The sequence below is a fragment of the Euprymna scolopes genome, chromosome 7 (genome assembly GCF_053919585.1).
Source record: "Euprymna scolopes isolate OS-2025 chromosome 7, ASM5391958v1, whole genome shotgun sequence".
Taxonomy (NCBI): Eukaryota; Metazoa; Mollusca; class Cephalopoda; order Sepiida; family Sepiolidae; genus Euprymna; species Euprymna scolopes.
This window is the reverse complement of record NC_136488.1, coordinates 166,828,467-166,845,981: the sequence shown is the minus strand read 5'-3', so window position 1 is coordinate 166,845,981 and position 17,515 is coordinate 166,828,467.

Below are 17,515 nucleotides of genomic sequence, written 5' to 3'. Positions count from 1 at the left end.
TATTATATTATAAAAATATTATATTATAAAAATATTATATTTTAAAAATGTTATATCATAAAAATATTATATTATAAAATATTATATCATAAAAATATTATATTATAAAATATTATATCATAAAAATATTATATTATAAAAATATTATATCATAAAAATATTATATCATAAAAATATTATATTATAAAAATATTATATCATAAAAATATTATATTATAAAAATATTGTATTATAAAAATATTATATCATAAAAATATTATATCATAAAAATATTATATTATAAAAGCTTTACTTATAAAATTAAATATTTATTCTGTTTAATTTTTATTATACTTATTCTGTTTAAAATATATTTCGAATCCATTTCATAGAAATCAAATTAATCTACTTTGGCCGTTTATATATTCTTGTGATATTTAAAAGGGACAAATAAATGTTATTTTATATCGGAAACATTCATTACAAAAGCGACTCATTAAGAAGCAGAACAAATGTAGCTACAGTTATATTTGTCTACTTTGCTGCCTCCCTAAATAGAAATAATAGTATGAAAATAATGTAGGAGATAATGAATTATCTCCCTTTAATTTACAATGCAACAATTTCCATTCAATAAAATAACGAAATTTAGAATCCGAATATCGAAATATCTTATACAAACGATAATGTTTTACATTATTTAATAGAAAGGAAACAAATATGACAACAATTATAACATACACTATTACATATAATTACTTATTTGTTTAATGATTGAAATAATTTTGAGAATGAAGGGGTAAATAAAAACCATTTATTTAACGGTAAACATTTTTGCATGAAAATTTAGATGACCATAACTACAGATCTTTGCGACCAATCCTCATATAAATTTTAGGAATATTAAATATATTCTTGTTTTAGACGTGAAATCTTACTACTTAGCATTATATATACTTGCAGGGATACCCAACGGTGTCCCGGATTGAATGAGGATCAGTGACTGTTTCACAGCATTTAAATTTAAATTCTTATTATACCCGATCAATGTACGACTTACTGCTCCTGCTGTTTGTCATATAGACACAACGTATAAAATTGTTGGAATCAGTAGTAACCGAATCGGACATTTAGTCGTACATAAGGCGTTTTACTTAAATTGTACAACTAAATAATGTACGATTATTTGCTCCTGCTGCTAATTTGCTATTAAGCAACTTCGACACGAACTACTGGGTTTATAAACGCAAAATATTGTTAAATCTGTTGTAGTATTATTAAAATAAACACTAAAAAGAATTTACTCACAAGTTTCAGTCGAGAGGTTAATTTTTGACAAATAGATTTTTAGATACATGTAAAAAGTATTTATAAAAATTAATTATTTTTAAATGTTCTCTCTTAAAGCAGATAGTAAATAGGTACATATGTATTTATATAATGAACTCCTTAAAAACGTTTTGCAATTCTGTGTGGCACCTTTTTTTGGGGGGGTCGTTAAAAATATTTGCATAGGAAGTAAATAAATTTATTTTTAGATTAGTCGCGCCTTTATTTTACTAATTATGCACGACTAAAAATTAGACACGATTTTATGTAGGTTTAATTGAATCCTAAAAGACTGGGAAAATCATTTGGCACATTGTATTGGGAAAAAATAATTCTCAGTCGTTAAGCGTTTAATTAGTCAAAGCAACTTTAACTTGGACAGTTTCAAGTTTAATTTAAAAAAAGCAATAAACTAACTAAAGCAATAGTCGATAATAATAATAATAATAATAATAATAATAATAATAATAATAATAATAATAATAATAATAATAATGATAATGATAATGATAATGATAATGATTATGATAATAATCATAATAATGATAATCATAATAATGATAATAATGATAATGATAATAATTCTAATACTAATAATAATAAAAATAATAAAAATAATATAATAATAATGATAATAAAGTTTAATACTAATAATAATAATAACAATAATAATAACAATGATTATAATGATAATAATGATAATAATAATAACAATAATAATAATAATAATAATAATAATAATAATTTTTAAAGGATTTCCTAGTGTTACATTGTTATTGTGTTATAAAATTCAAATTAAAAAAAGGTTATTTGTAAAATTTAATTTGCAAAGAAAATCTCTCGGCTGAAAGTTGTCACTGTGATTAAATTCGTTTCGTTTTATTTAAATAATAAAGAAATAAACTTGTTTATTTTTGTGTTTACAAAAATAAAAATAAAAATAAAAATAGACATAATGGATTGAAAAAGTGTCTCAGTCTTTATAATTTGCGATTGCGACTAAAGTCGTTTGTTGTTTATTTTAATAACATTCTTGCGCTAACGAACTCAGTAAATCGCTTGTGTAAGAGGAAATATTTAAGAAAAATCCGGAAGTTATTTCAGTAAATATATTTGTATGGGTGAAGTTAAAAAGATATTTGCCAAAAAATAACTTCGGAGTAAATCCGTTTCATCGTTTATTACAAGATTGTTTTACAACATTTTATGCTAACGATAGTCGATTGCCTGTGTCGAAGTTGCTTTAATCAGCAGAAGCAATTCGTCGTACATAATTTTTAGTCATACATATTTAGTAAAACCGACACAGACAACGGAGAAGTAAAACTTGTAGGCCAAGACTGCATAAGTTTAGTCATCATAACAAAGAAATTTGGTAAAACCGACACCGACAACGAAGAAGTAAAACTTGTAGGTCAAAATTGCATAAGTTTAGTCATCATAACAAAGAAATTTGGTAAAACCGACACCGACAACGAAGAAGTAAAACTTGTAGGTCAAAATTGCATAAGTTTAGTCATCATAACAAAGAAATTTGGTAAAACCGACACCAACAACGGACAAAATAAAACTTGTAGGTCAAAATTGCATACGTTCAGTTATCATAACAAAGAAATTTGCAATCCCTTCTGATCCATTCGGGTGGATAAAAATGGAAGGCATTACTTTTGAAACGTCCTTCGTGCCAAAGGAGGAAACTCAGTCGAGCATCGGTCATGAAAGTAACGATAATGAAGAGGAAAAAATCTTTAAGAATTGACATGAAATAAAGATGAAAATACTGTTACAATATTTGAGTGAATGGCAAGAATTAATGTTTGCATGCCACGTGAACTTGTACATGCAGGAAGGGACAAATTAATTTTCGAATTTAATTTCTTTCATTAAAAGCTTTTGTCTAAATTTTAATCTTTGATTTTTTTTATTTCGTCGATCCACATAACTAGAAACATTAAACGAAACTGGTATTCAACGTTTAACTATTGATTCTGAATCGTTGCTAAGCAACACAGAATGATCACTAATGGTTTGAATTAAATATTCAATGACGCTTACTATTTGCATTGCATTATATTTATATCTCTAAGCAACCAAAATTATAACAACCATAGTCATCAGACAATTGAATATCATTCATACAATAATATATATATATAAATATATGTAATATATATAAATATATAATATTATGTGTATAAATACATAATATTATGCATATAAATATATATAATATTATAAATTTAAATATATATAATATTGTACATACAAATATATATATAATATCATACATATAAATATATATAATATTATATATTTAAATATATATATATAATATCATACATATAAATATATATAATATTATACATATAAATATATATAATATCATACATATAAATATATATAATATCATACATATAAATACATATAATATTATACATATAAATATATAATATTATATATATAAATATATAATATTATACACATAAATATATAAAATATTATACATATAAATATATATAATATCATACATATAAATATATATAATATTATATATATAAATATATATAATATTATATATATAAATATATATAATATTATACATATAAATATATAATATTATACATATAAATATATATAATATTATACATATGAATACATATGATACATATTAATATATATAATATTATATATAATTATATATATATTATTATACACATAAATATATAATATTATGCATAGAAATATATATAATACTAGCAAAAGTGCCCGTCATTGATTGGGTTCAAAACCAGCCTACAGAAAATGAAAGTATGATAGGTTATGAAAAGGAAGGGTTGTAAAGGGATAGCTTCGAATTTGGGGGTATCAAAACCAAAGTAAAATATGATGGAAATAAAAATAAAATAGATAAACCCCATAATTTATTATACCATACCTGTTCACACAGAAACACTTATCACAATATTCTGTGGATCTATATTAAAAACCTTGTTAAACTTTGTGACATATTTCAATTCTATAGCGGTCAGGCGCGAACGAACACCCTATAATTTTATTATACCATATTTCTTCAAACTGAAACATAATTATGAAGGTATACTTACGCAGATAGATATGAAAAGTCTTTATCAAAGTGTGTGCATATTTCCATTCTATGGAGGCCAGGCGCGATCGCAGACCCCCACAATTTGATTATACCATCCCTATTTAAGTTAAAATTATCAAAGTATTCTTGTGTACATCTGTATCAAAAACACTTGTAAACGTTTTTTTTATTTTTTTTATTTTTTTATTTACATACTTTGTGGACTCGGCGGTATAAGATTATACATAAAATATATATTATTATCCATATAAATATATATAATATTATACATATAAATATATATAATATTATACATATGAATATATATAATATTATACATAAAATATATAATATTATGCATATAAATATATATATTATACATATAACTATATATATTATACATAAAATATATAATATTATACATATGAATATATATAATATTGTACATATGAATATAAATATAATATTCTATCTAAATATATATATAATATTATACATGTAAATGTATAATATTATACGTATAAATACATAATATTACACATATAAATATATATAATATTATTATACATATAAATACATAATTTTATACATACATAATATTATACATACAAATATATATAATATTATACATATATATATATATATATATATATATATATATATATATATATATATATATATATATATAGTATTATACTTTCCAACTTGGAATGTGCTATTAAACAACCCGCAATTCATTCTGGAATATATCAGTATTTATTGAATTCTACAAATGTTCTTGTAAAATCATTATTTCAAGTTTAAGTAATCTTTTTTACGCCATATCTTCAATTTTAACGTTCAATTTATGTGCTAATAAGCAAAATTTACGCACATCTATTTTGCTAGCAAAATCTCCTTTGCTAATATGAGCTATTTATTGAAAATTCATGGTTAATGAAAAAACTTTAATAATTATCTCTACTCTTAGTCAAACATTTTTTTTTTAATTCTACACAACTTAACTTAGAATTTCATTTTTAGATATAAATGCACACACTCATCGAGCGCGTGGTTCAGTGGGGGAAGACGTGGCTGGTTACTTTTAATGCATCTAAAACCAAACTCCTATCTTTACATCATCAACGCTCTGATCCCAATCTGGCATCAATTGAAATGGATGGCTCTCGTCTAGGAGAAGCCCCATGTTTTGGCAAGCTTCTGGGTTTGTCCTTTACTCCTGATCTGAAATGGAACACGTCTGTTGCCAAGGTCGCTGGAAAGATGGTGGGATCCTTCTACCGCACCAAAAGATATCTCACTACTGATGCAATTCTCTATCTATATAAAAGCCAAGTACGTCCAAGGATGGAATACTGCTGCTATATCTGGGCAGGAGCTGCTAAAAAACGCCTATCCTGCCTTGACAGAGTACAAAATAAATTTCGTGGCTTAGTGGGGGATGCCCTTTTCTCTTCCCTGCAACCTCTCTCCCACAGAAGAGACGTTGCGAGCCTATCCTTGTTTTATCGCTATTTCTATGGCAGGTGCTCGTCTGAACTCCAATCTCTGGTCCCCCGTCGCCAATCTTTCATGAAAAACACCCGTCTAGCTGAATCCACTGTCAAAACTTTTCCCCGCTCTTTATCTCTGCCTAAATCAAAACGTAGATTCCATGAACAAAGATTCTTTCTTCGAACTGCACGCCTGTGGAACTCTGTTCCGTCTGCCTGCTTCCCACCTGACTACAACCTAGATGCCTTCAAGTCCAACTTAAACAAATTCCTAATGAACCGCCCCCTTAAGTAAACACTTCATTAAATCTCCACACTAACGTACTGTACTTGCAATAACCCTTATCCCTGAGTGGCTTCCGGGCCTTGATAAGTGGTGACCACCGTTTAAAATATATATATATATATATATATATATATATATATATATATATATATATATATTCTTTTGTTTAAGGAAGGTTATATTTGATAAACACTGCTTGGGAGCCATGATTTAATATGTTGCTTTGTTTTTAAATCCCCAAAACAATGTTTTTTTAATAAACTGATGATTCCTGAAAACTGAAAACCTCCCTGTTTATCAAAAAAACAATTCTTGCTTTTAAAGAATTATTTTTACATAATCACTCAGATTAAAGTAAAATGCACAAAAGTCAAATATCATGGTTAAATTGTGCTCTGATAAAAAAAAACGTTCAATTCGAACACGCCTCTGTTTTATAAAAGAATCTACGGTGGATTTTATAGGCTAGGCCTTTCTGCTTGTGCGGTGATAAACTTCTCCAATGCATTTGTGATGTTAGGTTGTATAAAAATGTTAACTTAAGTCAAAATCGGAGTTCCTTCTTTAATCAGATAGGTAATTACTACTTTTGATTTTTGTACCTTGAAGAGGCATAATGTTGAGTCGCACTTTAAAATCGTTCAAAACATTCGGAAATATACAGGATGGAACAATAAAATTATCGCCGTAGAAAAGACGACATAATTCCATTTCTGTTTGATGGAAAACGGTTTTCTTTGATTTGTTATAGACCATCTATTATTTGGCCAGTTGTGTACGAATTCCAAGAGCGATAAGAGCCTTCTATCATGTCTGAAAGTGACACAATGTTTAACGAGCGAAATCGGAGATGCTCCGCTGTACAACTGTACAATGCTTTATACCGATCTAAGTTATGAAAACAGGACCATTGCCAGCATCCTCAAAAGGCAAATCCGGATGATTCAACGCTTGGCACAGCTCGACGAAGTTTCTGGACACGGTTATGGTCTTTGGTGAGGGCTACATGATGTCATCTCAAATCTTCAAAGTCGGCTTGAAAGTCAAAACCAAAATGTACCTGCATATGCTGAAGAATGTGGTAATCGACTGGTGCAATCAGGTGGCCGCTGGCAGATCCTGGTGTGGCAGCAGGATCAGGCACCGGCCCACAACTCCAGAGAGGCCCACGCTTGGCTTCAGAAGGAGTGCTACGACTTTCCCTCCTTTTCTCATTATCCCTCTTCTTCCCCGGCCATAACCTGCTGGACCACTTCGTTTGGTCATACATTGAGAACATCACAAACATGACCTCCCACAACACCAAAACCAGCGTGATCGCCGCCATCCGCCAAGTATTAACCGAGCTCTCGCCATCGCATATAGAAAAATCAGGCTCCCAGTTCCAGACCCTATCGATGCAGATTGAGGCTGAAGATGGTTACATTGAATAGATATCAGCTCTACTGCATAATTGATTTTTTCGATAAATGTTTTTAAATAAAGCTGTAGTGTTTTTTAGGGCGACACTTTTATCGTTCCACCCTGTAATTAAGAATGGGAACTATTTGAAAAATCGACTGTCATTTAAAACTTTCCAACGTGGCCCACGTTATGTAATGATTTTAGTGACCTTGCCCTATAATTTAAACTATGAAAATGTTAGTTATATTTCGTATGTTGTTTTTATTTAAGTTGAATGGTCGGAAATGAAGAGCATGATTATGTTTCCTCGCAAACAAAATGGAAAAATGAAAATAAATCTTCAAACGCAAATTTTTGTCTGTCCTTTAAACAAAAACAGCCACACAATATAAAAATACATTATGGGAGAAAACTTGGTTCTGGGACATGAACATTGAAAAATAAGAGAAAAGAGAATTAGAATGAGAACACTTTCATAAAATCTGTCAAGCTAACCTAATGGTTATCGTACTTGGCTCACTATCTTTAGATTTTTGTTTCGAGCTCAGCTCGAGTATTTTTTAATTACAAGAAGTTAATTGTTAAGAAATAAAATACTCGCATGTATGTGTCTCAGTTTCTTTAGATTTTTTTTTTTTTACTTCTTTTATTTTTTTTAATTTTAAGGAATTTAACGTTATGTTTAATACTTACGATGTTTATGTTTATAATAAATTTAACGTTAATACTTACGGTGTTTATGTTTATAATAAATTTAACGTTATGTTTAATACTTACGATGTTTATGTTTATAATAAATTTAACGTTAATACTTACGGTGTTTATGTTTATAATAAATTTAACGTTATGTTTAATACTTTCGGTGTTTATGTTTATAATAAATTTAACGTTAATACTTACGGTGTTTATGTTTATAATAAATTTAACGTTATGTTTAATACTTACGATGTTTATGTTTATAATAAATTTAACGTTAATACTTACGGTGTTTATGTTTATAATAACTTTAACGTTATGGTTAATATTTACGATGTTTATGTTTATAATAAATTTAACGTTAATACTTACGGTGTTTATGTTTATAATAAATTTAACGTTATGTTTAATACTTACGATGTTTATGTTTATAATAAATTTAACGTTATTACTTACGGTGTTTATGTTTATAATAAATTTAACGTTATGTTTAATACTTACGATGTTTATGTTTATAATAAATTTAACGTTAATACTTACGGTGTTTATGTTTATAATAAATTTAACGTTATGTTTAATACTTACGATGTTTATGTTTATAATAAAATTAACGTTAATACTTACGGTGTTTATGTTTATAATAAATTTAACGTTATGTTTAATACTTACGGTGTTTATGTTTATAATAAATTTAACGTTATGTTTAATACTTACGATGTTTATGTTTATAATAAATTAAACGTTAGGTTGAATACTTACGATGTTTATGTTTATAATAAATTTAACGTTAATACTTACGGTGTTTATGTTTATAATAAATTTAACGTTATGTTTAATACTTATGATGTTTATGTTTATAATAAATTTAACGTTATGTTTAATACTTACGATGTTTATGTTTATAATAAATTTAACGTTATGTTTAATACTTACGATGTTTATGTTTATAATAAATTTAACGTTAATACTTACGGTGTTTATGTTTATAATAAATTTAACGTTATGTTTAATACTTACGATGTTTATGTTTATAATAAATTTAACGTTAATACTTACGGTGTTTATGTTTATAATAAATTTAACGTTAATACTTACGGTGTTTATGTTTATAATAAATTTAACGTTATGTTTAATACTTACGGTGTTTATGTTTATAATAAATTTAACGTTAATACTTACGGTGTTTATGTTTATAATAAATTTAACGTTAATACTTACGGTGTTTATGTTTATAATAAATTTTACGTTATGTTTAATACTTACGGTGTTTATGTTTATAATAAATTTAACGTTATGTTTAATACTTACGATGTTTATGTTTATAATAAATTTAACGTTAATACTTACGGTGTTTATGTTTATAATAAATTTAACGTTAATACTTACGGTGTTTATGTTTATAATAAATTTAACGTTATGTTTAATACTTACGGTGTTTATGTTTATAATAAATTTAACGTTAATACTTACGGTGTTTATGTTTATAATAAATTTAACGTTAATACTTACGGTGTTTATGTTTATAATAAATTTAACGTTATGTTTAATACTTACGGTGTTTATGTTTATAATAAATTTAACGTTAATACTTACGGTGTTTATGTTTATAATAAATTTAACGTTATGTTTAATACTTACGGTGTTTATGTTTATAATAAATTTAACGTTAATACTTACGGTGTTTATGTTTATAATAAATTTAACGTTATGTTTAATACTTACGGTGTTTATGTGTATAATAAATTTAACGTTAATACTTACGGTGTTTATGTTTATAATAAATTTAACGTTATGTTTAATACTTACGGTGTTTATGTTTATAATAAATTTAACGTTATGTTTAATACTTACGGTGTTTATGTTTATAATAAATTTAACGTTAATACTTACGGTGTTTATGTTTATAATAAATTTAACGTTATGTTTAATACCTACGGTGTTTATGTTTATAATAAATTTAACGTTATGTTTAATACTTACGGTGTTTATGTTTATAATAAATTTAACGTTATGTTTAATACTTACGGTGTTTATGTTTATAATCAATTTAACGTTATGTTTAATACTTACGGTGTTTATGTTTATAATAAATTTAACGTTATGTTTAATACTTACGGTGTTTATGTTTATAATAAATTTAACGTTATGCTTAATACTTACGGTGTTTATGTTTATAATAAATTTAACGTTATGTTTAATACTTACGGTGTTTATGTTTATAATAAATAAGACTTCTGCAGTAATTAAATTAATTAATTAATATTTAATATCTATTACGAACGGCCATGTAGTATACATAAGCTGATAGTTTAAAACGCATTTACTTTATGTTTTTAACGACAATGACATTTTTTAGACAGGCTGGAATCAAATAAGTTAAGACCATTTAAATTAGCAAATATTAATCCAGTTTATTATAAAGCAATTTGGAATTGTTACAACATTTTAAAAGCAAACTGCAAGAAGACGCTAATAAAGTGATAATGTAAGTTTTCTGTGGGTTTGGAGATGGCTTCTTAGTCCGATCTGAAATATCTCACGCATCTACGCCACTTGTCTGACGACTCTGTAGTAGAGGTGCTGACTGATCTTTTCGAAGAGCACATTTCCTCCCGCGTTCCACAGTCATGTCCCGCTTTTGCTATGAAGTACGCCAGATACACCTGTTTTGAGATAGGTTTTCCCACGAATTGGGATACAAATAGAATTGTTTGAGAGTCCTTTTCAAACTATTCGGTTTATCCGTTTTTTTCACTATCCTCGTCTCTTTTAATTCTTTCTTTTTTGCGGAAAGGAGCTGTTTTTGGAGTCTTTAATTTGACATCTGACATTTGGTAAATACCATCTTAAAAGATTTAAAAGTTCCGTATCCATACATAATTAAGACTATTTTAAATTGAAAATCAAGCAAGCAGTATATTATAACAATACAGTTGAATATTTTTGTATTTTTATTACGAGGTGTGTTTTAAAAGTAATGCCTTCTATTTTTTTTTATTCCGTCGAATGAATCAGGGAAATTTCAAATTGCGTTGTTATGGTGACTGTGCTTATGTATTTATGATCTGAATGTTTCATCTCTTTGATGCAGATATTGACAGTGTGAGACTTTAAGAAAGCAACCCCTCTCGTGGACGTGTGTCAGAAGCATATATGCGTCATTGAAAATCAAAAGTCCATTGAGAATGCTTGTGTCTATATAGAAAAGGATATCCTGTAGCACAATAAGTCGCTCGTTGTAATAGCACTACTCCCGTCTTCGTAGCTCTCCAATTTGGGGGTTTAAAGAGATATGAGTCTTTACATTTGGAACGATCCACGTATGTTTTGGAAAGTAGATTTTGTTCAATTAAAGAATCGAAACCTGAATATGATCATTTCATTACATGTATTGATCCATTCGATTATTGAAATCACGTTTGTACCGTTCATCTTTGTGTTTGTTTTTAAAAAAATAACCAAATACAAATTCCATACAAATCATCATGAGTTTGAAACGCTAATGTGAAATACTATAACATAATGAAATCAGAAAATAATATATCAGATTGTTATTGTTTGATAGAAAAACAAATACCAATTTTTTATTGTTTTATGATTGATTGTTTAAACAAAGGCCATATCGTTTATATTATCGTGCAGATTAGTTATTGCACGGGTTGACACGTGAAAATAAATTTACTTAATTTTATTCGTGACAAACCAGATTTTAAGGCATAAATGAATTGGACAAATAAATTTCAGTTAATGATTTATGTACATATTTTATGATATTAGAAAGTTTAACAATTAAGACATTTCAAAACTAATCTACAAAAATGCGATACTTTTAATTTAAAAAAAAGCTTAGATGTAATATCAGAACGAATATTAGATTATGTATTATTTTGAATTATTCAGACTACTATTCTTACAGTGAACGTTTTTTTTTCCAAAACGTTTCGGTCGATATAACCTCCGACCTTCTTAAAGTGTATCTTATTAAACTCGGGAATCTTTCTGTAGAACTCGGGAATCTTTCCAGATTTTGACACAATGCACTTGAAGAAGGTCGGAGGTTTAATCGACCAGACCATTGTGTAAGATAACACTCGAGATGAAGAGAGTAGTCCGAATAATCCAAATAATGCGAAATATCAATTCAACTCTAAAAAATCCAAAAACAAAATATTAGACTTTTCCTCTAAGCGAAAGAGAGAAATTAGTTTCATAAGGTCATTTCAAAACCAATCGAAGTTTAAACGATTTTACACTTAAATCTTATGTTTTTTCACGATGTAATAAATCACCACTGATGCATTATCAATTATCAACATGCTGTTTAGACTCGCACAGTTGTATCTTATGTGTTAGCAGGCCGCCCGACATTGCCCAGTCGTAAAATATGCTTAAATATGATATTTTTATTCATGCAGATTTCGTATGTATTATTATATTAGATTGGATTCAATATATAGTAATTATTTTTAAAAGTTTTTAAAAAATGACTCGTGCGCCACTATCGAGAATCGAAACCAATACGTTTAGTTTACGATTTACTTTTTCCTTTGACGTTAATGATTGAACTATTAAAACATGTTTGTTGTAAGGCTAAAAATTAAAATATGAACTAATAGCTATTACGTTACGCATGCATATTTGCAATACCGTCGTTCGACCGTCACTTTCAAATTCCATTTTTTTTTATTTTTACACTTTTGCGCCGATTTTCCCATGCTAAAACACAAATATAAAGTTTCGCATGGGTTCAAATACCCTACATATTAAGTTTCATGCCTGTATACCGAAAACTGATAGAGAAGCTAGGTGAGCAAAATATTTTAAACAAATATACATAATTATATATAGAAAGATGTTTTGATGTTTGTAACCTTTTTACGCAAATATTACGCAAGTATAAATCATGTAGAATATCTGCATGAATATAATTATACGTAATAGTTAACTAAAGATGATCATTCCATAAGAAAACTGAAAGGGAATTAAAATGTTTCAAAGAAAATTATTAAAATATGCAAGTTAGCTGGATCTTTTGCAGATTAATGCAATTTAACGGTCCATATATAAGAAAGTTATATTTTCTTTTTAAATAAAAAGAACAAATTGTTTTTTAATATGAATATCAATACACAAAAACATATATAGGAGTATAGATGTTAGAGCCATTTTATGATTAAGTAATATTTGGTGAATGGCTTTACTTTTAAAGACTTTAAAATGTTTGCAGCTTAACAAGTTTAAAACTATTATACAGAAGAACTATAAGGCCAGTGCATCTTATCTTGCTATTATATAAAAGTGACTTCTTTCCTCATAGGTTCCGAAATGGCTGAGCTTATCTTTTGCAAATTTTACACAAAGCTAATTTATATGTCTGGCAGTGTTCTTAGATATGTTCTGTACAGAAATTTATCCGATAAGTATGAAAAATCGAAAATATCAGATCTTAAAGATTTTCTCTTTTCTAGAAAAAAAAAGAATAATTTAATTGAATTTAAAATCGCTGCAAATCATTTTTCGCTTGCATATTTTAAAACTAAACATTAATCCGAAGTGACTTTTCCAGGGAATTCATCATCCGCCTATCAACTGGCGTGATATTTTAAAACAAACACAGACGGAATTTGACGAAGGACATTATAATTATTATTATTTATTTATTTATTTGCTAATTAATTCACCTGGCAAATTATTCCTTCTTTTACAAAGGAGTCACCACTTATTAAGTCCCTGAAGCAACTCGAGGATAAGGGTTAATAAGTGTACAGTGGTCAATGGGACAAAATCGTAGTAATCGTTAGTAGTGTAAATATTGATAAATTGGATTACTTAAGGGGAACGGCTCATCAAGAATTTGTTTATGTTGGACTTGAAGATGACCATATTGTAGTCAGTTGGAAAGCAAACGGAACAAAGTTCCACAGGTGTGCAGTTCTAAGAAAGAATCTTTGTTCATAGATTCTACGTTTAGGTTTAGGCACAGATAAGTGTGGGGGAAATTATTGATAGTGGTTTCAGCTAGACGAGTGTTTTTCATAAGTCAGGCAAATAACGATAAGGCAGAGACAGACTCGGAATGTTCTTTCTGGGAAAGAGGTTGCAATGAATAGAAAAGGGCATTCCCCACTAGGTTACGAAGTCTATTTTGAACTCTGTCAAAGCAGGATAAGGTCTTTCTAGAGCTCCTGCCCAGATGTGGCAACAGTATTCGATCCTTGGCTCTTATACAGAGAGATATCTACTGGAGCAGTAGAATGATTCCACCATTTTTTATAGAAACCTTGTCAACGAATTTTATGTATGTGTTCCATTTCAAATCAGGATTAAAGTTCAGACCCAGAAGCTTGTCAAAACATGGGGCCTCCCCAAGACGAAAGCCATTCATTTCAGTTGATGCCAGATGGGGTCAGAGTGCTGATGATGTAAAGATAGAATCATGGTTTTAGATGCATTAAAATCAACCACCTCTTTCCCCATTGTACCACGTGATCAAGATCAGAGGAGAGAGAATCAGAGAGAACTTGGTCGTTTACGGCCTTTGAGGTGTTGTCATATGTGGTAGTGTCGTCAGCATAAATGTCTACAAATGATCTTAGGATATAATTTTGGAGATCATTGATGTAGAGCAGGAAGAGAATTGGGCCCAGGATGGACCTCTGAACGGCTCTAGCATTAATACTATGAGCTTCTGGTTTCTGCCCATCAACTACTACTCGTATGAACCTATCAGGAAAATTGGTTTAATAATTGAAAAGACAGTTCCAGCTATACCGTAGCTGGAGATTTTGTGAAGTACCATATCAAAGGCCTTTGATATATCAAGAGCAATTTTCCTGGAAAGCAAACCTCCGTCGAGAGATTCGCTAATCCTATGAGATATAACTATAATCACATTTGCTGTAGATCTAGCAGAACGGAAACCATATTGCATGTCAATAAGGAGGTTATTTTTGCTGAGGTGGTTGACTGCTTCTATATTTAACACAGATTCCAGCAACTTACTCATGACATACAGGATACTTATTGGTCTGTACTGAGAGGAGAAAACTGATCACCTAAATTCTTAAATCCGGGGCATACTGATGAGGTTTTCCAGGCTTAAGATAATTCTTAAACAGCTTTGTAAGTATTGGATATAGTTCTGGTTGAAGCTTTTTCAGCACTATAATTGGAATGCCGTCAGGGTCAGTTGCTTTATTAAAATCGAGGTTTTTGATTAGCTTGGCAACATCACACACATATATTTGTTATGTCGCATAGCGTGTTTTCAGATACAGGACGAAATACGGGAGTGGCTTTGATCGCATAGGGTAGAATTTACTGCAAAATTTTGGGCAAAGAGTTTAGCTTTGTCTGATGCCGACAAGATTACTTTATAATATACTAGTAATGGGTGCTTGGCGTTGCTCGGGTGTTTGGAGGTTATGTTGAGCAAAAAAAAAAAAAAGAAACGATATTTTTTTTAACTTTGACCCTTATTATGACCCCTTAACATTTATTGTTTTGGGCTCAAATCAAGTTATTAAGTTAAATCCATGTCCAAGGAACCAATATCTAAAATTTCAAGTGTTTAGACCCAAAATTGTCGGAGGAGTTTGCTAGAGTTCTCAAAGGTCAAATCGTTGAAATTCGACCCCTTAACAGCGAAATTTCTGGCCGAAATTCGATCACATCGATTTTTCCAACTATATATCAAATTTCGAGTCTGTAGACTAAAAATTGACAGAGTTATTGCGTAGGGAAATGTACACAGACATAGATACACAGACAAGTTCACTTTTATAGATATATAGATAATAATTAATGAAGGGTTGATTCTATAATAATAACTACGCAATCTGCATAAATTAAAATGTCATTTTTAAGCGTACTGTACGATCGAGCAACGCTGGACTGCTAGCTAGTATTATATATATAAATCTTTTCGATAATTCTTTGCAAGAAGAAACATCTGTTTTGCTTCACAGGTATAAAATTATTATCTTCTTCCAGAGATGTAATATCCACGCTCAACTCGAGTGAATGAGTCAATAAAATGCATAAATCCATCACTCTCCGTGTTCTGTTCCTGTGACCAGACATTTTGACGAGGTCTTGATAGTCGCGCGAAATAATTCTGTAGCAACTCTAATCCCACTTAAAGAGTCTACAAACATGAGTTTAAAATAATAAAATACGCATCAGTTGATACGAAGAAAATAAAACTACTATAAATTATGCTCTGAAATAAAAGTTGGAATTCTATTTAGTCTTCTTTTATTTCTGTTGAAACTAATCTACAGACGTTTTTTTAAAAAGCCATCCTATTTTAATAGGTGGTCTTAAAGAACAAGTACAAAGTAGTCTTACCATCCAGCGGGAATACAACTGCGTGCTAAAAGTTTCTATACAAAATACATTCAGAAAATCGGATATTGGTAGTAAGGAATTGCTCGAATCTCTATCTATCTACTATTATATAAAAGCCAATTTTTGCGTGTGTGAGTTCCTTCCTCATAGGTTCCGAAACGGCTGAGCCCATCTTTTGCAAATTTCACATAAAAGTAATCTATATGTTTTGAAGATGTTTTTAAATATGTTTTGTATATAAATTCTTCCTAATAGTATCGAAAATCGAAATCTTAAAAATAGTCTTTCCTTCTTATAGATAAAAAGAAGAAATTTTAACAAGGGAATGTTTTATTTTATGTAATGACATTTTATAACACAGATATATAGACATATAATACAATTTTCACTTTGCCTTTCGGTAGAATCACAACACAAAGACGACGTTTATACAAACACATGATGGGCTTATTTCTTCTCACGACCGGTCGTGGTTTTCTCATCAAGAATTCAAAGCTTCACATATTAAGTTTCAAAGTTACCGTCTCGCTTCTAGACGTTCGAATTCCAAACTGCAGACTATCGTCTGTCGACCTCAGACTCTCTCTGAGTTTCTCCCAGTTTCTCCTCCTTAACTCTAAAGTTTTCTAACTATCTCTAGAACTTTCTATTTTCCATGACGTCATACACACGTGTTCTGGACATACGTGTCCAAAACTTTTTTACAAAAGGAATTTTAACCTATACTCAGTAACCTATGTTTCCAATATGTTAAAAAGATGTTTATTAAATTATCTTGTAGCTGCATTCTTTCAATTGAATTTTCATAACAAAATTGACAGTGCACCTTCTTTTCTTTAAACTATTTTATCCCTAAGCTGTTTTACATTCCATTTTCTAATTCTTACACGTAAT